This window comes from Pundamilia nyererei, unplaced genomic scaffold (genome assembly GCF_000239375.1).
Source record: "Pundamilia nyererei isolate P.nyererei 1_Seehausen unplaced genomic scaffold, PunNye1.0 scaffold00020, whole genome shotgun sequence".
NCBI lineage: Eukaryota > Metazoa > Chordata > Actinopteri > Cichliformes > Cichlidae > Pundamilia > Pundamilia nyererei.
In genome coordinates, this window is record NW_005187421.1 from 2356372 (window position 1) to 2380371 (window position 24000).

The following is a 24000-nucleotide window of genomic DNA, read 5'->3' on the forward strand; positions in this document are numbered from 1 at the left end:
CGTGGTGAACTGCTCAGACATGACGTGGATCAGATGGAGAGCTGATTAATTTGTGTGATTAGTGAACTCTAAATCCCACAATACTGGTTCGCCACGTAGCTAATACCTTACACTATTTGTAACAATGGCACAGGCGGTTCCGGACAGTTCTTATTGCAGCAATGGATAAAAATCAGGGAAATGTTCTTAGTGGAGCTGCATATGAACAAACCATAGTGCTGTATTTGTTTTTGAATGCTTTGATTTGGAGAGTTTTGTATCAGTTGTAATGCAACACATTCACTCAGATTTGTTTGTCTGAATGTTTTCACCCTTACGAAAATGCATCCTTTTACTCTAACTAGTCAGGCACTATAATAGTATCGCTCAGTGTGTCTGTGTACTTTGTTTTATTAACACGTTGCCTCTAGTGATGGTTCACCTGCCTAAGCTGATGGTTTAAAATATTTATCAGTGAGACACTGCCAGCCTGCTTCACTGCACCAAAAAGCACCGTCGTAGCTGACGTAGAAATTGAGAAGGTGTCTTTGATTTTTTGATTTTTTTTTTGGTAATTAAAGCTCCTTTTTGTTTTTATGATCTAGATTTGTTATTTCGCAGATTTGACATGGCTTAATTAACATATACGATTTTTAAAAGGAGTGAAATATACAGACCTCCCTACAGTAGTGACCCCTTTAAACAGGGGAACAGTCGACAGTGGTACCTTCAGTCATCAGAATCAAATGGCGCCTTTAAACCCCGCCAACCCAAGCACAAAAGTGTAAACACACACACACTGCAAATTAAATGGAAGTGTGCTGTAATGACATGTTACAGTAGTGATAACATTGTCTCATCACGCACACAATTACTGAGTTTGTGATGCCATGTGAAGTAACATCATGTAATGAGATTCCATAATAATTCTACACCACTTAGAGCACATAAATGGGGGGGAGAAGAAAAAGTGAAATCATCAGGGTTGGATGTTGGTCAGATTGTTGAATGACATAGACAATGCAAAGTAATGCATAGTGATAATGGGAAGTGGCTTGGTGTGAGAGGCATACGCACAAGGCTGTGTGACTGTGTAGTGAGCCTGATGCTGTAATGTTCAGCTGTAACACTTTTTGCTGGATGTGTCTTTGATCCTCATGTGGCCTGTCATGCCTCATGCAAACTGTGGTTTATCAACAGCTGTGCTGGTGGTAGGCAGGTGATTACTTGCCATGTGAGCTAAGAGAAGCGATTCATTACAACACTAGCGTGAGCAAAAACAGCTGTCTGGGTTAATGGATGCTGTTGTCAAAAGTGAAAACTGCTGCTGCAGCAGACCTTGAGTTCTGCCAGCAGGAAGGAGAACTGGACGACCTAAAAACGAAACATTTTCCCCATTTTTAAATCGGCGATTAGTTATACTGTTGTTCCACTTCCTGTGTGCAGTGGAGGAAACTGGTGTACGATATATGTCTTGTTGCAACCTTATCTTTGTAATTGGTCCCTGAGGGTTTGACTAACCTGTGGTTGGTCACGTTTCCAACTCTGCAGCTCTCCATCCTTCCATTAACCATCAGGGAAAATGTCTGTTTATTACCAAGGCCTCAACGTAATCTGATTCTCACTGGAATGTTTGACAGTTTCTTGCTGCTTCCTGCTTTTGGAAAGAAGGGGCATAATTATCTTTGGCTTGCTTGATCTGAACCTTCAATTACATCCTCTTTCTAACGGCTCAGAGTGAAGATTGCTTGGGTGCCAGTCTGAGATTATCAGTATGGTCTCTCCTGGTCTTCAACTAGAGAACTTGTGAGTGTGCTTTGAATTTTTAGGCTCTTTCCTTTGGGAGAAGTTTGTGTAAACACATTTACTGCTGTGATGCAACATTTCCCTTGCAGCGCTGTTGACATTGATTTCACTCTGACATTGTGGCGCCATTTCCCCCCCCCCTCCTCACTCTTACAGCAATACCCTCTCTTTAAATGTTGTGACGTCAGTTATAGCTGAGCATTACTTATTCAGTCATCAGCGTCTCAGACTTTGACCAGGCTAATTGACACTTGACTTGGTTCACCTCAAACGGCAATCCACTGCCAGGCGTTTTCCCATATGGCCCTATAGTTCCTTCACACTTAAGCCACTCCTGTTGAGGGCAAACACTTTTCATTAATCATCCTTGCCACGATTAGTATGCAGATCTCCTTAGGTGTTGTGTTGCCTCAATGTAACAAAGGCCAAGTATCAAAAATAGGCTTGCATAACACCGCACTAGCAGTTCCTTTGAGAGGCTAAGGTGTGTGCAATCTTCTTAAAGTGGTATTTGCTTATTTGTGATTGAGTAATCTGGTTCCCTCCAATGAGAAAGCAAACAAGGACTGTAAAGGGCCATACATAACTCTCTAAGAAAGGGAATATTGTTGAGAAAAGGGGTGTTAGTCTGAACTGTACAGCACAACACAATGAGCACAAGCCGGTGACAGAAACATGATTCTGTCATTGTGACTAGCATGTCATAATGACAGAATCATGATGCTCCTGCAAGTTTATTCATTGTAAAAACCTCAGGCGAGTACATTTTCACTGGTGCTTCGTTTCATCCATACTGTTAATGTGATTCTGTGTCAAGAGTGAAAACTCAAGATAATGAGAAGTGATTCAACCCTAGCATGGGGAGTAGTGGTTGGTGTTAATGTATTTTACCCACTTGGTTAAAAAATGCACATATTTGGGGTGGGAAATAATTCAGACATAGCTTATGTATTGTGGCTCGGCTACAGGGTTTTTATTGCACAGAATAACTTTTGATGTCCCTTAAAGATTTTATGAGTTGTATAAGCAAGCTAGGCTAAACTCTAGGCAAGGACTGACATATTTACTGAGTCTGCTGTTAGTGGAAATTCAGTTTTACCATCCTTCACCAGGATATACTGGCCTCTCCAGGTGGTTTTAAATGGCATTTTTTAAAATCTCAGTTTTACCACCACATGGAGACTGTTTGTCTTTTGCATTGCTAGCAGCCCCTCCTTCAGCGTCTTTAGAAGGTAGCTGCATAGTAGGTGGTGTCCTGAACCTTGTTCACATTACCGCAATTCATTCTTATCCTTCTACAGGAAAAACATTTTTCTTATTATTTTATGCAGTAGGCCCAGTACGTGTCATTAACACAATATATAAAGGCTTCTCTACAGGGTATCTCTGCAAGTTTTTGCGAGTGCTATGGATCTAAGCCTCACTTTACCAATGAGATGCACAATATGTCAGATGTTTATAAGACAACTACTTGGTGAAAAGCACCCTTCAGTTAACCCTAAAGCGATCATTATGTTAGGTCTCTGTGAGGAAACATTTGATAGGTGAGGTGACATGATGTGACTCTTATCAACAGGAGGTGACTGGTTAGCATGTTTAAATGGAATGTTTTTCGTTAATATTTTTTTCTTTTTAGTAGATCGTGGCCTTGTTTATTTTCATTTACCATCTGTTTAAAGGTGATTTGTGCACTTGTTTAGATTGAATAATTTTATTCAATTCAACTGTTATTTTATGGCCATTGTCAGTTGTTGTCAGTCCCATAGATAAGAGCAGCAGGCACCTTCCTGTAACAGCATGTAGTGCAAAAGGTGTGTTATCCTCCATTCTAATTGGGGAAATAGCTGCATAGGTGATCTAGAGGATCTTCAGTGACTGTGTGAAGAAAGTGCATGTGAAATCCTTGGAACTTCCTAACTTGTGATTCGTGTGTGAAAGGGTTTGTGTGTGTTAACTGTAACCATGATGTAAAAGTAAACACGGAAATCCAAAAGCAAACAGCAGGTTAAAATGAAACTAAAGATGATGAGCCTCAAACACAAGTTTCATCCGGCTGAAGATTGTTTCAATAATGTTGTAATTTGCGTCTTCCAGTCACTCCCAGTCTGAAGATCGATCTTAAATTGAGCAATTATGAGATGCTTTAGAAGAGCTTTTTAAATGCCACGATACCCTATAAATACTTCTTATAGTTATTTTCCAATAGCCCTACCAGTGTCTAAGTGAAAATGAGTGTGTTTAAAGAGGCAAAAGTTTCAGTGATTCCTCATCTTATTTTAATTGATATCAGTGTGTTATTACTTGATGGTGAAAATCTTAATGGTGCTTAATTTTTTAAAAATGTGTTAATTGTACCTTTGGACTAAAGAGCTTGCTAGCCAGTTAAATACTACTTGTGCACAATGATGGGAAAACCCTTCAGCAGTTTTTGTTGTTTTAGTTTCTATTTACATTGTAAGCTAATAGTTTCCTCACTGAGTCATTAATGGAATATTACAAAGTTTCATATGACTGTTAAGAAAACGGTGTTTGTTCAGTTAGCCAATTTGAGTTACTGTTATAAAAAATGTCACTTCAAAAAATGCTCTTGTGTTGTACAATGTTCATTTAAAATGTGCCACGTTCCTGTGGTTTCTTTTACTACTGGTTGTATTGATGTAGAATGTCTGCAACTGTGTTTATACTTGACTAAATGAAAACTGTATGTAATTACATGTTGCATGCTCTGCTATAGGCTTCTGTGCTTTGGCTCCACCAGATCCACAAGTATAGTGTAGACACAATGACTCCCTGTTGCAAGCAGCTTGTGCTTGTCAAAAGCGTTTAAAATCACACCAGTCATATTGTCACTACATTGGAAATAGCCACTTTAGTTAAACTGTACCAACTGCAGTTGTGCACATGCCAGGTAGACTGAAAAAAGGGCTTGTGTTATAGACCATGAGTTGCAATAAACTCATGGTTTAAGGTAATTTATACAAATAAGGATGTGTGAGCCAATAAAATAAAATAAAATAAATGAATATCTTCATTTTTTTAAAGTGCTACAAACGTGTATATAAGATTTACTTTAGTGCCGTTATAGGCAGATTAAAGCCGTCTTACAAATCCTAATATTGGGGAAAAAAAGAACATCTATAGCCACTTGGTGGAACACAACAAAAGAAATTAAAGCAAATACAGACTGCTATAAGCCAATGTTCCAAGAAGACTCAATGAATTGAAACTGTGAACTGGAAAAAACCAATTAACTGGAGTTTTCTATCCTTCAGCTTTGATTAACTTGAATATGGCGAAGAAAAAGGGGGGAATTTCATCTTGTGACTGAAGTCTTTAAAGATCACAATGGTTTGCCATGTTTCTTTTGTAAAACTTCCTCAGGATATAGCCTGAAATCCCCTTCCGTCTGGAGGGGAGGCCTATTTCAGTATGAAGTGAAAGGCCTTGGGTGGGATCACAAGTCAGTTCTGTAAACAGGAAATTTCCATTCAGGACTTAAGTGGGCTTGTTGTGAACCAATGTGGTGCATATACCACACACAAGAAAATCAGTTGTTAAATTGCGAAACATTTGCAAATCCTAAGCTGGGCTTCAAGAACTGACACTAATGTACAGCTTAATTGTGAATGGATGCTGATACCACTATTTTCACACAGGAGACATTGTTGGCTTTGTATGCTTAAGTGTCTCTCTGCTGTTGCTTTGTAGCTGTTGTGACCTAAAGTGGCACCTCAGCAGATACATCGTCAGCTCTCATTGACTAAAGTGTTTTATTCCCTCCTGTAGCTTTTATTGGAATGGGGGAGGGGGCAGCATTGTTTCTTTGTCTCCTTTGGATTCAGCACCATGGTCACAGCTTTTGAGATAAAAAAGATGAGAAATCACACCTTAAACAGGCAATCGCTAGACCCTGCTCCATTGTGATGGCAGACGATGAAAGAGCATAGATGACAATGTTGTTAGCTACTAACAAAGGCAATGGCGCTGGCTCACTCCCAGCTCAGAGGGAACTTGCTCTTCATGTGCTGATAATCCTGCAGCCTGAAGACCCTCTGGAAAAGCTCCAAACATGAGAGCACTGACACAGCCAAGGTTGCATTTAAAATCAATCCATCGTCCCTCTGGTGACTTTAGCGTGTTTGTGGCCTTGGAGAGCTAATATGCGAAATCTTTGTGAAAGCTATTTTCTTAGAGATTTTCACTGGTTGTTCCCTAGCAACCAGCAGCTATAGTAGCGTTGCAATGTAGGAATTACTTTCTGCAGGAAGCCATAGGAGAAAGCAGCGGAGATGGAAAAGATTGATTATTGAATTCTTTCAAATGCACCAGAGGGAGGATTGGGATTAATGCTTCTGCGGTTTAGGAATCAACAGCACAGTATTGAGTCCAGGCAGTTGGGGAACCAGTGTTATTCTCCTCCCATTGTCTGGGGGATTTTATTAGTAACTCTCCTCCTGCCTTGGGCTTCTATTTGTGTCAAGTTAATTGGACAGAAGAGGAGGGAAGCTGGAACTGAGTGTTTCTGGATCATTTAGGCCACCAAGCAAGCCATTTGGCTCAAAAAGATTAAAGCCCATCTACACCCTACTTTATCCACCCTATCCTTTTCTTTTCGCTTTTGCTTTAAGCCCTTGGATTGATCTTTATATGGTGTTGCGTAAGTCTGTGATGATTGCACTGCACCTCTTTGAGGCCTTTGTTTGAGAGAAATGGGGCAGGTTTCATTTGGCTGGACAGTTGGCTTTGTTCCCGGGTACGGACCTGCTACGATGAGGTTCAGTGACAGAGCAGAGAGATCCCTTTGTATCAAGTATTGGTCAAAGACCCCCATTGAGTCCACACTAAACCATTGTGGTGCTTATTGCTAGCTAAAAGAAGTGTGATGGTTTCACCCAAGACATTAGGATTATTAATACTGATTATAAATGGATATTTAGATATACTTGAGTTTTTTTGTAGTTGTAAAATGAACAAATGAATATTGTGGATCCTCCATAGTTCAAAGTTGGTTCATATTAATCGGGATAAATATGCCATTGATTAAATTAAGTATGATTTTGTGCCCAATATTATTTTTTATGAAACATATTATCACATTTAAAGACATGCAATGATTTATTTGGCATTTTTGCTCCAAAATGATGTGAGTAATTAGTAGTCAAAAAGTTTAAGGATTAATTGATCAACACTTGAAGTTCCAAATATAAGAAAATGCGCAAACTGCATGTACGTATAATATTATACAGAGACCTCCAGGAGAGCCAGCACGTGTCAGTGCTGTGTTTGGAGTTTGGTACAGTGGTTGCCTCTGAATAAGTCTGTGGTCAGTCACATCACTGTGGTAACAAACTGTGTCAGGAGACCACAGACTGGCTGTTGCTTGCTTATACAGTGTTTGATTCAGTGACGAAGATGGTCCTGATTTTTAAATCTGGCCCTGTGGGCAACCCAGATGGATATCAAGTTTGATATTCATCCAAAGTCATGTTAAGTGACGCAACTGGAGAAACGGGTTCTAACACAACACTGTATTTATGAAGATAGAAGTGGATATGACAAGAAAAAAAGCGCAATAGCTTAACTTTTCACCTCAGGATTTAAAATTCTGCCAGTTTGTGACCACTTATACCAGAACATGTGTTGAATTTTGTTTCAAAGCTTTTAATTGCATTCATTTGTAATCCCACATCCTTGAACTTATTCTTGTGATGCTGTTGATAGCTTTGACTTCCTGCCCTGTGTGGCAGTTCTCTAGTGTTACGGGGTGCAGCTGAGTCAGCAAATAACATTTGGTGCTAATTAGATAGCCCTGAGATCCTGTATCAGTGTGGCTTGTGTGGATAATATTAAGCACTAGCAGACTGCTGCAGGAAAGCGAATTCTCACATAAAGAAGAAATCATGTTGTTGATCACCTCAAGGACAGCAGTGCAGTCTTTTGTCCTTGCAGTGTTTACTGCAGCTTCTGAATAAGTAATTGCTGTGTGTGTGCAAAGCAAGAAATTACCCCTTTCTCACCTTGTGCAACTCTCATCTGATAAATCATACTCCTATTGGTTATTTCATAAGAAATTCTCTCCACTTGTGAACAATGCAGCTATTTCCCAAATGCTGACCATAAGAACTTCTAAAACTATTTGTATACATTATTTAAAGATGAGAAAAATTTAACCTACCGTAGTTGGCACTCTTTAAAGAAAAAAGAAACGGGAAGTTTTTTTTGTGTTCTTTGTGACAACACTTGTGTTAATAAGTGTTTTTTTTCTTTATATGACTCATCACGAAATGCTGCTTGTGTGACACCTTGGTAATGAGACGCCTTTTTATAAGTTATCAACTGAGACTGAATCAGCTGACATTAATTTTTTTAATCACTAGAGGTTTTTCTCAATGTGGTTTGAGCAAAAAACAAACTTCTTGTTCTTTCAATTTAATAAAACACTCGGGTGGGTGAGGTATTTATTTTGCAGCATTGTGCTGTCTTGCAGCCATCAGATGAGATGGTCAACATTGTGAGATATATTTTAACATGCTGCAGTGATACTCAAGCCCACTCTTTATATAACTTTATCTTTAGAATAGGTTGCTTGAGGTTTAGTGCACAATTCTGTTTGTGGAGGTGCTGGCCAGAATAAATTTGCACACATCCACTGCCAAAACACACATCCATGTAGGTAGGCTGTAGTATTGATCAAAGCAGGGTTGGAAAGGTCAGTTACCCTTCATCTGTTGTTTTGACATACTTACCGCTAACAAAGTTTTGCTAGAGTTCAGTGAAGTGGGCACACTTCCTATTTTTGACATCTTGCAACTCGTAACCAAACTTACAGATGTCCCGCTGCTTCTGCACTCCAGCTTGCATCTGATTTGCATGCATCAGGAGACTGAGAGTGTTTCACCTCTTCAGGATTTTATGCTGGCAGGCAACTCAAGTAGGTGCTGTTAAGCTCATTCACATGGCTCCCTGAGTCCTGTTCCAACCAGTCACCGTGTCCACCAGCTGCCTTGACCACAGTGGGAAATAAACAGCAGCTCTTTTAAATTGTGCTTTTAAATGCTTTTAAATTTTCTCTGTGACTGTTGGGTTGTTCTGCTCCACGGGGCCTTCAACCTCCCACCATCATTCAGTGGTGTAATTCTATTCAATAAATTACATCAAGCTGGTGTAAAAGTGGAAGTGGAGGCTGTGTGGGTGTATTAGATGCCTTCCTGTTGACAAAAAAAGACTCCTGTCTTCTTCTCAGGCACATCTGAACAGGTGGCAGTGGAAGTGTAGTTGTTTTGTGCAACACTTAAATCTGCATCAGAAGCAAAGAGGAAGAAGGTATGGACCATGTGCTCTGCTAGCTTAAGTTAACCCCAAGTGCTTAATGTTAGTAAGACTGCTAATTAGCTTTGTGTAACATGTGCCAACTTCATTCCGGTGGCACAAGGTTTTAATATAGTCTCAGTGGTACAACACTGGTAATCTGAGGATTTAGCTCCTCCTTTTGATTCAACATTTAGCCTTTTGTACAAGCGAACATTTTACATTAGTCGACAATGTGAAGAAGGACTTGCTAAATTACACTGAGTAGCATCTTTCCAGCCTTATCTTCATCTTGATTGTTTTGGGGTTTTTTTTCTTTTTTGTCCAAAGTGAGTAATGTAATATTTCTTCTATTCTCTAGTTTCACTTCTTACTCTTGCCACATGCAATGTCTTTCCATGAGGGAGGGGGGCAGGCACTCAATCTTTAGCATTTGGCCAAAGCAGTCAGCGATAACGGCATAACGTCACTCGTCACTGTGTGACCTTGTTGTAGCCCACAAAGCCTCCACCTGCTCTCTCACACAGGCTAATGGATAAAAATACCCAGCAGATCCCATACTCTCTGTCAATACAGATTCAAGGACAGCTGCTGACCACCCTGTTAACACAGGGAATGTACAAACAAAGACGAGAGAATACACACATGCACACACTAACGCAAACAGCATCATACAGCAGCCCTGAGGAGTATGATGAATGTTGTGCACATTTTGGAATGAGCAGTTTTCATTGGTGTTTTGTCTGCCTGTCAGGGGCAGCTTTTCTCAGTCCCAGTTGCCACTGACACAAACATTTGTGCTGAGCAGACAATATAATGCAATATATTGCCATTAGCAGATACTGCATTGTAGGCAACATGACCCTCCAACCTTCAGCAGTGGCTGTCTGACTCCCAGTGGCCTCTTTACCTTGTTACACTACTCTAGGCAATTTACCGCCTCATTCAGCTGGCCTGTCCACCGCATCATTCTCCAGCACTCAATGAAAATTGTTATTGCATCTGCAATGCAGACGTATGCTCTTTATCTGACAGCCACACATCAATAAGACTAACATTTAATTTAATTCGACGCCATATTATTGTCCAAAAGAACTGATAAAAGGCACAACAAGATTTGTGCTGCTGTCTTTGTGCTTGTTTTTAATGAAAGTGACATTTAGCTGTTGAGCTTAATACTTTATTAAAATAAGACCTGAAAGACATGACACGGTTTTGAAAATTAGGGCTGTAAATAGAATATTATTTTGAGTTAAACACGTAATTAAAAATAGCAGAAAATAGTCAAAAGAAATTGGATTCCTTTTGTTAAGATTTGGTGTTGTTTTCTGTCCCCTTTAACCAGTTGAATAATGTTATAATGTGATTTATATTGTTGAAATTATGGAGTTTTAATTAATACTCATTTGTTACTTATGGTAGCTTGTCTTCTTTTTGTTATTTTCTTCTTTTTTAAAATTTCAAGTCTTCTAATGATTTTCAAAATACTATTTGATTTGTATGTTTTCATGGTTTCAAAAGCCGAAATGTAGCATTTTGTGTCATTTTTGTTTACAATTACACATATAGTAGTATTTAAACATGAGAAAACGTATTAAGTCAGTTGGTTTGGAGTCATTTAACACATCTAACACTAAAATATGCTAAAATTCTTTAATTCTGCCTTCATGGATGGTTTACTCAGATGGTTCCTGTATGCCATATAGTACCTGCCATAGGTTAGTGAGGAGTAGGGGATGAGGGGCATGACTGAGATGGCCTCTTTGAACCTTGTGTGTGTCTGTGTGGTGTGGTCACTGAGATATCTAGCCAGCGCCATGTGAGGAATGCAAGCCTCACCCCGACCTGACACATAAGACGACCCCTGCAAAGTCTTTGTAACTGATTCTTCTCTCAATGTGGGGGGACACAGCGGGGCAAACCTGGAATGGGTCAAAACTTCCAAGGAATGCTGCGGATCATGATGTGGTATGCGGCTACACAGAACTGATACCTGAATGACTGACTGAATGAGAGCAAGCTTTAGGAAAGACGCTATCTGGTTATGTCTAAAATAAATTTAAAAAAAGAAAGAAAAAAGTTGTATCACAGTTCGAGCAGTTGCGAGTTGCATTCCTGCGTCGTCATTATGGTATCCAACCCCGATGGGCTTTTTTTGCATACTAAATCTTTGTTGTCTGCTTCCAACCTTGAAGCGGTCGCAGTAAAGTTCACAGGGTGAAGGTATGGCGAGAGAAGCTCAGCCCGTGGTGACAAATGAGCGATTGTTATAAAACTAGGTCGTCCTCTTTCCCAAGTCGTGGGGGATTAATTTGTGCTTTTTGCAGCTATTTTCTGAAACAGAACAACAACAAATCCTCCCTGCGCAAACTGCTGTGATTAGGACAGCCTTTGCTTCTCTGGCTGCCAGGGATCAAGATGGTAAGCATCTTAGACAGGGATAGCATAATGAGAGAGAACAGAGCTGCAGCTTGTCGCCTGCACATTAGAAACTGCAGTCTTGATGGTCTGAAGTTGCATTATTTAAAATCCCACATTCAGATTCTTCTGACATTTCACACACTTTGTCAGCACTTTCCAGGGAAAGTTTTCTTTCTTGGTAAGTGAAAAACACATTTACATCGGTTTAGCATATGACGCATCGACAATAAAATTCCACGTCGATGAATTTTTATGGTCGACATCATCGATTATAGCGACTAATCGCAACCGTAATTAAGATGTTGGTGTGCTCGTACAGCTCGATTTGTACTCTGAGCACGGGTTGCTCCTCGAAACTACCACCCAGGACAGAATGAAAGATCAGGATTTGCCAAATTCCACAGCTTGCCAGTGAGATGTTAGTCACTGTGAAAACTTATTCAGACATGTTCTTTACAAGTTGCCTGGCAGTGCTGACAAAAGTACATATGCTCCACAGCAGGTGGCCATTTCTCTCACACTTGCTGTGCCTCTGTTTCTCTGTACATTGGCTTGATAACAAGAGCTAAGACACTGGCTAAGAAGAAACAAAACAAAAACATACCTGTTTGGCATTTTCACAAATTTGGAGACTAAATTAATAATCCATTAAAATGTTAGTTGATTATAAAGGTGCTTAATCAGTGTACTTTTACTTAAATTTATGTAAGATGGTCGGTTACTTTAATTACAGGGTTAGAAAATGACAAAAAATATTTTCAGATATGAGGATTTGCTTCCTTTCTGGTTGATATTGATTTACATTCAACTTGGCATCACAGAAAACACAATTCATGTGTCACGATTTGAGAACAGCTTGTGGTTTTATTTTGGATATTTGGCTTGGTAAAAGATTAACTGATTAATCAAAAAACGGTAATCCTCTGATGCCAAATAATAAAAACTAATCAGAGTAGAATAGATGCTTGCTCCATCTGCTATTTGTGTAACAGGGGGCAAGTTAACACAGAAACAATGCTGAAAGTTGAGGAAGAAGGCATGTTCCTGACTGTCAAATATGCACTTTGCAAGCAGGGTTTTGCCCCACAGGTAAATAGCAGAAATATGCTGTGGTACCTGAAAGCTATCCTCAGAATGCCAGGGTACATGAATTGAATTTTTTTTTTTTTGTGGTTTGTATTGCTCCACATTTTAGTTTCAGAAATCTCAGTTCTCTCAGCTTTTTTTGTATTTAAACAACATATCACAGAACAGTTCTTCCCTTTAAACAAAAGCATAAAAACAAAATAAACTGAGGATCAATGCAAAACATTTTTCTTGTCGGGCAGTGAAGACGAGTGCCTGCGGGCACTAAAAGCGACAGCTTGAAGATGTAAATGTTAACAAAGGCGACTCTATCATTGATTTACTGTGCTGGGCGACTCAGCGAAGCACTGAACAAGCAGTCGTGTGTCTGGTTTTATGGGTTTACATTTAATTGCTCATTTCTTTACAATATATCAACATAGCATCACTATCTACAGTTTGCTCACTCTGTTGACACATATAACCAGATTTCTTTTATCCTGTAATAACAAATGCTTCTATCCATAGAGTTTGAAAGTTTGAATCATCTGCATGTGTTTATGTGTTTATAACCAAAACTCTGATATTATGCAGCTGTCTGAAATCCATTGCTTTGAGAGAAATGAGCTGCCCTTCTAAGCTTCATCTAGGGTGGTTCGATAGTCAGAAAAGTGTCATCTTAAAAGAAGTAACAAAGGGCAGCACCAAGTATAAGATAAGTAAGGATAAAACTGTCATCATGAAATCATGCAATGCTACTCAAGAATATGGATCTGGAAAGACTAGGTTCCCTTTTTAAGAAGGACACTTGCTGTTAACTTGAAAAAACGGGTTCTACATAAACATGAATCTGTTAAAAAAAACTATCTGAACATCCATCAGGATACTCGGGCATCAGAAATGTCCTTTGCTTCCCTACCAGAGCCTCTTTTGTTTACCTCTCCCACAGCGTCTCATTGTTTTTGAAATGTTTCAGCCCCTTTCTTTGATGTTTCTCTGCAGTGGGTGATAGATGAATGCAGAGGTCTGCTATCTGCACTCAGCCAGAGCCAGTTGAATAAATGGACTGGCCATTTTAGTCACAGTGAAAGGGCCTGACCAAAGGAGAGCTTCCTGTGTGCTGAACAGACACTGTGGTGTTAAGAGATAAGAAAGGTGGAGGTTTTCCCTAACTGTCGTTTCGGATGCAGAGCTGTTTGAGGTAATCCAAAAGATATTTAAGTGATTAATACTACAATTTAATCACATTTGACAGCTTAGTCACTAAAATACCTGAGAACATCTTTCACCGAGGTCAATGTACTGATTTTTATTTATTTTTATGGAGTTACCCAGATCCATGTTAAAATTTAATGGGTGCTTCTTTTGTCCATTCTGCACCTATCATATCATTTTAATGAATTTAAGCATCTTTGTTTTTGAGAACAAAAAGCACCAGTGACATGCCTGCTCTTTCAGTCTGACGGAGGAATGAGCTCATTCCTTCATGATGAGGTCATGAGATGGTACCTGATGTGGTAAAACCTGTCAGAAAGGAATTTGTTCTGTCAGACTTGCAAGCACATAAATTAGTCCTTTAATTGACTTGTTGATTAACAAAAAATAAATAAATGGCGTCTCGACTGTTGTTGCCAAAGACATGAGGTTGATATCAAGGAAATGCTGTACGCACTACCGTCTCGTGCTATGCATAGTTTTCAAGAGTTTTAGGTCTAAAATAAATTGTGTTTTGCTTTCCCGTCACTTGTGTCATGTGTGTTATGCAGCAAAACAATTCTTTTACCCCTCAGGTCACCGATACAGCCGTTTCTTGGAATTATCTTTTTCCTAACGTATTGCATTTGTTTTTACTGCAACCTCCAGTTGTTTTAGGCAATGCGAAACCTCAGTGAAAATAAGGCAGGAAAAACATCACAACTTCCTTGACCTCCCTCTGCACACTGAATGCTTTGCCACTCAAAAGGCTGGCAATAGGCCCGACAGTGCACCCTTTCCCTCTGGGGCCTTACATAAGGGGCGGAAAATTGAAGCTGCGGGGTGTGTGTGTGTGTGTGTGTGTGTGTGTGTGTGTGTGTGTGTGTGTGTGTTTGCAAGCCTAAAACTAGGAAGACAAGGCCTGCTATTGTTTAATTTGTATCCTGGATAGGAAATGCCTCCACTCGTCTTACTGCATTGCACTGCTACCATCTGTCTTACAAATGACTCTGTAGAGTGATGACATACTGTGTTGCATCAGGGAAATAACTGAGGGACTTCACAAAGAGGTTCAGTGGCAGTATGTAAATGGTATGTGAGGAACGTCGTGGCTAGTTTTGCACAAACAGCTTTGAAGCATCCCCGGGGCTTTACAGAGCACAAACAGCATCTTGGTATGTTTTTCCTCCTGTGGGGGCCACCTGTGTGCTTGGAAGGATTAGTTTTGAAAAGGAAGGGGGAGGGATTAGATGGCGTCACTGAGTGCAGCCTGGGAGTTTGAGCTGCCAGAAGTTTTTGAGGTTTTTTTTCTTTTCTTTTTAAAAAAAAAAAAATGAACAAGCTTTGTCTTTAGACAAACAATGAGGAGAATTTTTGGCTAGACGCAGCCTTCATCAGCATGTCCTAGTTTCTGCTGCCCACTGCTCTTTCCTTCCTGTCTCTGTTCGAGGAGAGAGTGGCTGAGACGAAGCATCAACAGAGCAGTAAAAGAGCATGAAGCAAGCATCACCTAAATGATGAAAGTTTATATCAAAGGGCCTTCATTTTGATTTTGGATCTAGGAGAAAGAGTGATAATAAAATCAGCTTTTACAAGTCTGTGCAAAGGCTTCAAATAGTGAAATAAAACAAATGAATTTTATTAAAAAGCACCGTTTGGTTTGAATTTGATGCCATGGTCCGCACTCTGAAACTTTCATTTATCGTTTTCCTGTGTACTTTGTGGTGATCGTGTTTGGCTCAGTGTAAATAGAGACCAGTATTAGAAAGAAAATCCAACCGGAAAATGTAAGGCTCAGGGAGTGGAAAAGATGGGGTCCATTACATTCTTTCCATACGGTCAATCTAAAATATTTGAGACTGAAGCCACAATTGATGGTTCTGCATATTTCTTTCTGCTAGGCGGTGTTTCAGTGGCGCTGTTTTATTCACCGTTATGTCACTGTGAAAAGGAGGTTTAAGAAAACCCTGCAACCCTGCCATCTAGTGGTGTCTTTTGGTTTGAATTCTGTGTCTATGCTTAAGTTAGAGCAGTTATTATTAGTATTTTATTTTTTATTAACCCAGTATATGCTAAATGTTCCCCAAACCAAGATAATAATGCAAACAATGCAACCAAGTTCCTGTTTAGAGGTATTTGTAGTGGCGATGTTGCTGTTGCGGGGTTTGTGCTTTTACCATTGCAAAGCCACCAACATGCATTATAAATATAATGACCTAATGTGTCAGAAGGTCATGCACACACCCAATGTTACAGAATTTGCAACAAAAGGCTGTAAAAGAAAACTAGAGTTTTCTTTAACGTAATGTAAAGAAATGTCTTTAGTGTTGCTGCTTTTGTGCTGTGCAGGTAGCACATAGGATGAGTTTGGCTGACAAGGATGTGCAGTTTGGGAAGATTTGAATTATTTTTTCATAAAAATTTGTTTTGGTTTAGGCCAAATTCAGAGAATATTTTTCATTATCTTCAGTAACTAAATAAGTGCGGGTTTGTGTTATTTGAATGAGGGTGTACCTTTGTGCCCTCGGTGAACCTGGTGAATCAAAGTTGTAGTTCTCCTTCCAGCCAGTAGGTGGCAGTAGACGTCTGATCATTATGCCGTGACTCCTGTTCATTGTGTTTCTGACCACAGACACAGTGAACATAAGGATTTGGTTAGTGGGGATATCAGAGTGTGATGTAATAGGGCTAGGCAACCCTCAGGGTAAATCGAGTTTCTGTTTGTGTCCGTTTTATGAAGACCAAACCCAAATTTTAAAAACAGTTTGGGGCTGACTTGATATATATGTGGTGTTTCATGAAAGCCTGAATATTTATTGACAGCACTGGGGAATCACTGTAAGTAAAGATTGCAGGCTTAACCTCACTTTCTCTTAGCTGAGAGTTGGATCTTTTCGGGATCAGCTGCTTAACTTGGAACTTAATAAATGGATTAAAAAGCAGAACATTTTGGCTCATTTTGCTTTTTCCTTTTTAGAGTTTAATTACTCCTTTTCCCCCCATTTCTTTTGCTTACCTATGTTTTGTTTTTTTGTTTTTTTGTGTTTTTGTTTTTTGTGTGTGTTTTTTTTCACGGCCCCATCCAAGCCCCTCCCATATGGCTGTGTTCCCCCAGAGAAGCTGGAGGAGAGGTGGCTAGGGATAGGGAGGTCTGGGCTTCTTTGCTTAGGCTGCTGGCCCCGGATAAATGGAGGAAGATGGATGGATGTTTTTTTGTTTTTTATTCCTATACATTTTTTATTTTATTTTTTATTTTTGTAAATTTTTGCTCCGACTTAACTCTACCTAGTAGCCCAGCTTTGGGCCAAACGACTCTAGTTTCTATATTTTGCTTATAGTTTTGATGATAAAAATGCTAAAATTACTCACTTGAAACAAAAGAAATGTTTATACAAAGGCTTGTAACACTGAGGCTCCTCTGACGCTCCCCTCCTCCTCTGCTGACACATTTTGTGACACCAATTCAGCACAAACTGTGTCATTCAGCATTTGTGACCAGTATTTCATAAAATTTTCAATAAGCTGATCGTTGTTGCTCTCAGAAACATAACCCAGACACAGTGTGTCCATTCTGTGTCGCTTCATGCGCGTGTTTGTGTGTCTGGCCGGGTCTTAACACAGGCTCTCTGTTATCCCGTCACTCTGCTGTCGGCATATCCACCTCCAGTTGCCGCCGACAAAGGCTGCCCAGTGGCTTCGACCAGCAATGCACCACAAACGCACACACAGTCCGTGCCCCAGTGTGTGCCAGTAGACAGTGGAGTAGCTGTGCAGCCTGCCAGCTCTCAGTGAGGGCCACTTTGTTTCACCTCTGGCTTGGACTCATGCCAGACAATCTGAGAGTCAGTCACTGGGTCAATTAATGAAGTAATTGAATTGGGAGTTTATAGTTATTCAGTGGAGCTTTTTTTTATCATTTTTTTTCCTATGTGAGGTGCTTTATTGCTTTCTATTCCAGTGTTCGCTTATGCAAGTCAATGTCACTGCCCGTGTGAAATGTTGTCTGCCATTCAAGTACCCTGTTTGTCTGCTGCAGCATCAATGATCAGCATTTTAATGGGGTGTCTATGGGCTCTTAAAAAGTCTTAAAATGTCTCAAAGTATGCATTTACTAATAAAAGGCCATAGAAAATTCAAATTCATTTTGGATGAGTCTCAAATGTCTTTAGTCTCACCACTGTGAGATTTTTCCAGCACACAATGCTGTTGTTTTGTCCCTCTGTACACATTTTAGATTGTGCACTGGGAGTGCATCATTGAGGCTGTGCTTTACACATCAAAAATCCCCTTTTCATGTTCTTTATATGTGTGAAAAAGCAGTTATGACGATTTGTCCTGTGGCCTGCCAGGCTTGTAATATACTGAGAGGAATCCTGTGGATGAGGATGACAAAGGAGGCTTCGCTAGCCTCACTGGCCAATTTACATAACAATAATCTTCTTAAACTTAACCAAACAATGCAATTTTTGTCTTACTTTCCTTAAAAAGGTCTGAATTTACCTTGAAATTTCAACTTGAAAGTGAATAATGGTGAATAATTTTGTTGGATCTAAATCTGTTTCAATTTTATTCAATTAAAAAAATAAGTAATGTTGCGGTTGGTTGATTTGAATATTGAGTAAGGGCTTCTTTTTAAGCAATCAGTGTGGCCTGAGCTTTTAAAGCCTTTGTTAAAGAAGGAAATCAATAATTTACAGGTTCCATTGTTTCAATAATCTTTTGGTTTTCTGTGTTTTATACAGTAAAAGTTTCTTTGACTTCTGGATTATTTTCTTGATATAACAGACATTGACTGTCACTTTTGGAAACAGTTTTGAGCATTTCTCATAATTTTGTAATATTTTACAGACAAAATGGAAAATAGGAAGGGGGGGTTATTAAGAAAAGGATGGCTGAATGGACCGATGACGAAGATGAACGACCCTTTTGTGCCATCACTTTGAAGCTAGAGCTGCAACTACCATTTTATTTTCACATTATTTCACATTTTCATGCATTTCACACTAAATTGTAATTAATCAACTTCCAGAGTGCAAAGAGACATTAAGTCATATTTTATCTGAGCACTGGTCCAAACCCTGGACAACTTAGAGTTGAAGTTGGTGGAACTATGAGTAGAAACTGTTTGTTTGGTGTGGCTACTGCCAGTTAATTTTCTATCGATCACTTCTCTGATCAATAAGCTAAAATATGTATGTTCTTCTTTTTCAGGACCTGGAGATCGTCTACTCTTATCTCCATGGGATGGAGGCCTTATCCAACCTGCGAGAGCACCAGTTGAGGTGAGTCTCTGCACACCTCCCCTGTACTTGATTAACATTTCCTGAAGCTTGATATTCCCATTGCATGAATTTAAAATTCAAATGAATGCGTGGTGACAACTCCTCAGTGTATGCTGCATTGTTGTCAGGGGTGGGAAAATTAACATTCAACCACTAGCTATGCTGTATGCTATTGAGCTACTTCTATTTTTTTGTAATCCAGGAGCCAGTGTACCGTCCAGCAGCATACTTATTGGAATTTATTTTTTAGACTATAATTTACAAGTGCAGTTATTACTATAATATATGGTCGGTCTCTAGCATCTTAAACCAGCATATTTATTATTCAGTTTTAAGTACTTCTGGCCCTTGAGTCTTTCTTCATAACACAGAATAACATATGTTCATTCTTCATATATTAACTGGCTGGAACGTCATTTTTAACAAATGGACATAAATATCACTACATTTTAGTGAGCTTCTCATTTCAGTCAAGAATGTATTTTGTAATATTTCTTTAAAGTTGACCTGCTTTTCTCATTTTCAGTTTTTGACATACAGCTTATTTTATGATGGATCTCGATGGTTTGAGTTGGTGCACCAGCTGAAATGAGCCATTTTGGCTCCTCTGTCTTCTCAAGAGGACAAATAAAAGGACTTTTCTCCTCCAGATAAAAATAAATGATACTTGCCATCAGACTCTTAAATCTTGATTATTACCAGCCTCAATACCACTTATCCATGCCAAGCTTCTAAAACTGCAGAAGTAATTTTTTCTCTTCCCAGTTGTATAAATCTCTGTTTGAAACTTTAGCCAGCATCTAAAATATCTGCTATGACTAAACTGTAAACTGACTAAATGACTAAAGCGAAGTCATTGTTGCACTTTTCCCCTAATAATCTGTACCTATACCTGACCGGGTCCCCGTGAGGCCATACTCTGCTTAAACCTTGAAGCAATGAGCCCTCCCTGCTCTACTATTCATGCGTCAGTTTGCCTTTGGCTCCTCCATCTTCTCTGCCTGGCACACACTTTCCAAACACTGCATGTCAGAAGTCTGTTCCCAGCATGCCTCGTGTGCATACATGTGGATTATACTAGCAAGGGAACAATGTGGCGGTGCATGACCCGCGAGCTAGAACATTCCACTGTGTGACCCCTCAGAGGCCTCCAGCACTAACCCCTCTCCCTCCTCCTTGTTTTGGATCGTACAGAAAAGGAATGTCCCCGTAGTCCCACAGACCAACCCCTTTTGCCAACTTCAGTTTCAGTAACTTTAAAAAAAAAAAAGAAAAGGAAAAAAAAGCTTCTAGCCAGACATCCCACTAACGATGGGATTATATTATACTTCTGTTGTCTGAACATTTTGGGAGGAATGTGTTGTTTTTCTTCTGTGATCCTTTTTCACAGTAACTTGTTTTTCTTGAGCTGGGATTGTTTTTAGGTCTTTGTATAAAGAGGCTACAACATGCTGTCCACCCGCAGCTGTTTTTGAAAGCGCTTGTGTTTTGATCAGTTACTGTTTACTACAGTGGTTTGCATGTACTGTTGAAGAGCGTTTGTCTTCTCTATACAGGCATCTGGGGAAAGCCTGACATGAATGGACTTAAAGTGAAAATGTTTCGATTCCAGAATTTAGAACATAAAAAAATGAAATATATATAAAGTTATAAAAAAAAACTTGCTGCACAAAAAGAATACAAGAAGCTGTGAGGCTGGATTTTTCAGGGCAGAGTTATGTTTACAGATTATAATATTATCAAATATATTTTTTTGCCTCTGTACAGGCAACAAGAATGCCAGACTGTCTGTTCTTCCCAGGCCCAGAAGCTGGATATATCAGAATTCCTTCAGGGAATTCCTTCATATTTGCTACAGACATCCACTTGGACTATAAATCGTGCATAAGACATGCAGATCATGTTTGACACTGTTAAAAAAAAATTAATAAATAAATGTGTAAAAGTACAACTGGGTAAAAATTGAGAAAAAGACCATTTAACCAGTGGTGCAGTGGGACCACATAGTCAATGTGTGCTTTATTTTAGAGGACATACTAATACATACTCACTCTTCTTTTGTTAAGTAAGAAAGTAAATCACTGCAGTGGCTTAGCTTAAACGTAGATGCGTAAAACCTACCTCTTTAGAAAGGAATCTTCCAGATGCAAATGTAAATATTTTACTGAATTAAGTTTAAAAGTAACAATTATGTAATTGGTGATCAGTACGTTTAAATACTATAAAGCATACCCAAATAAAAAAGGAGATTTGTAAAGCTTTAATTTTCAGCAAATTCAATGCCCTGACATAAACAAATGTTTCTCTGCAGTTTGAGGATAAAGATCACCATATTTTATAAGGAACAAGGACTGCAGTCTTTATGTTGTAGATCTGCCTAGAAAAGAAGATTTGTCATACCAGTTATATACCAAGTGTAATTTAACCAAGAAAAATGAGAAAATAAAGAGGCAAAAACAACTCACTTCACCTATCAGCAAAAGCCTCGATAGACCATAATGCACTGCAACAACCAGAACCATACGCTGTGAACCGGTTAACATGGACAACCTTGCAACTCTTTATAACTCCCAGCACTCTAAATTTTAATTATAATCAGCAGCAGGCTTTCTGACTGTCAGTGACTGTTGCTAAAGGTGACTCTAGGATATGCAGAAATTTGCTAGTTATAGATTTATAATAACATAACATTGATAACATTTAATCATAAATTCACTCAAACACAAATATGAGGCCTAACTGTGATTCTTTCTTCCCTCTGTTTCCTCTCTCTCCCTCTCTCTCTCTGCAGGATCATGTGTGAGACGGTGCGTTATGAGAGACATGAGGCCAATGAAGTGCTATACTAGTAAGTACTGTTTCTGTCTGCTTGGGTATTCATAATATTTGTCCAGAGCCGCATGAACAAAGCAAAAAAAACAATGGGTAGACAATGTAACAGTATTTTCAGTTCTTTGTAATCAAAGCACCCTTTTCTTCAGGATACAAATCGGTGTTATTGATGGGAAGAAACATGCCAACTGCGTACAGAAGAGTAACCCCAGTGACTTAATAAAAATAAATGTCATTAAAGTGCAGAAGCAGTATGAGGCAGATCACTCTATAGCACAACTGAAGGATAGCGAACATAGAAATTATATCCAGTCATATTTCAGTGCGATTCAATAAGTGACTGATCTAAATTGTCAACAAAAGCTGGAATAGCTCTTAAAAGCATTTTCTTCAGTTTGGAGAGAGCCAGCAAGGCACTAGTGGTGATGCTTACATGCTTCCTCCTGTGAGCTATCTGTTTGGAGGGTTAATGTGATCAGAAAGCTGCATTGACAGCTTTCAGAGAGCGTGTGTGTGTGTGTGTGTGTGTTGGATCCATTTTGAAAAAGCTGGCACAACTGTGGTAAGCACAAAACACACACAGTGTTTGACTGCTGTCACGTATCTAAGTCTTCCAAACACCCAGAGTGAGAATTAAGACAGTTAATTAACTCTGTCAGTGTCTCGGGGGGCTACAGAGGAGGCAACATCCCTTTTCCAGCCTTCGTATCCCCCGTGTGCGTGTGTGTGTGTATGTGTTTGTGTGTGTTGATGGATGGTGTGGAAGAGTCAACACCTCATTAGAAGCCCACTTGGCAGTGGGGGAGCTGATTAAACAATAGGAATGCAGACTAAATGGTGGCCACAGTACAGTCCAGCTTCAGCAAGATTCCTTTAGGTGCCCCACACCACTTACTGTACACACACTCAGAAACACTTCTCAAGGAAAAACACAGCTGTCCCGTCGCAGTGTGGACACACGAAAACGCAGACTTTCTAAAACGATGACATATTTTAGTCATGTGATGCAGTCATGTGACCAAATAAACAAAGATAGCAGAGGGCATTATACAGCGGTTGTTTTGATTCCTCTCGATTTTGACTGCCCTAAAAAAGATGAATATCAGTTTGTACATGCTCCAGATAGCTTTTCTTCTTTAACTCTCAATCGCTTTTGCAACTTTGTACTTTTGTGTTACTTGCAGCAACAACGCCACCTCATTGTTAGTCCATTTCAAAAACTCGGTGCTTTTCCTCAACATTTTGCCGCGATGTTTCAAAGTCCTGAAAAGTAAATAAACGGCACACAGAAATGAGGCAGGTCGAATCGTCTTGCGTTTCACGCATGCGCAGCGCTGGAACGTTTTCGGCCGTTTCGATGTGGACGCACAACTCTGTGAAAACGACTGAAAACGATAGTGTAATGCGGATGAAAACGCAACTTTCAAATATAGCTTTCAAGTATAATATACGTAACTTTATATTGACATAAGCAGTTAATTAGCTCGTTCACTTTTAACCTAAGTTGTTAAAATGTATTTTTAATGTCATCATAGCCCCTTACAGTAACTGTTTGCAAAGTCATCATTAATAAATGTTAAACCTGACTGCTTTTTATTGCTTCAGAAAAACCAAATTATTATTATTTTATTATTACTAGTAATGTGTGGTTAACACATTCTCTGACTGGACTGACAGTATAGAGGTTGCAGTAGTGTTAATGCTATTTAAATAGCAATAATTGTCTAAAATAGTTTGAAGTGTTGCTGAAAATGAAATGTCTTGTACATTTTGAATTCCTTACTTTTGTCTTTGTGTAGGCCTTTGCAGGTAATTGTACTGTTATGTGCTTTGTTGGTTGTGAGGTTATGTTAAAACTGTTAACATAACATAAATCTGCAGTTGAGTATGAGTAGGCACTTTATATGGTGGTGGTGACATAAATTACAAAATTTCAAATCAAATCAAATCAAATCACTTTTATTGTCACATCGCATGTGCAGGCACACTGACACAGCACATGCGAGTGAAATTCTTGTGTGCGAGCCCCACAAGCAACAGAAATGTGCAAACACAACAACACAAACCAGCAAATACAAGAATGGCTACATCTGAAACTAATAAATATATGTAC

General features: G+C 39.3%; 1 long non-coding RNA gene across 1 annotated transcript in view; it reads left to right on the forward strand.

Moving 5' to 3' along the window:
* LOC102201101 (uncharacterized) overlaps nucleotides 1-22125 on the forward strand; it is a 29811-nt gene extending 7686 nt beyond the window's left edge. Inside the window, exons 2-4 of the long non-coding RNA XR_311553.1 lie at nucleotides 18985-19055; nucleotides 21847-21903; nucleotides 22037-22125. This is a non-coding gene — a long non-coding RNA (uncharacterized LOC102201101). The remainder of the gene's footprint in view (nucleotides 1-18984; nucleotides 19056-21846; nucleotides 21904-22036) is intronic.
* The last annotated feature ends 1875 nt before the right edge of the window (nucleotides 22126-24000 follow it).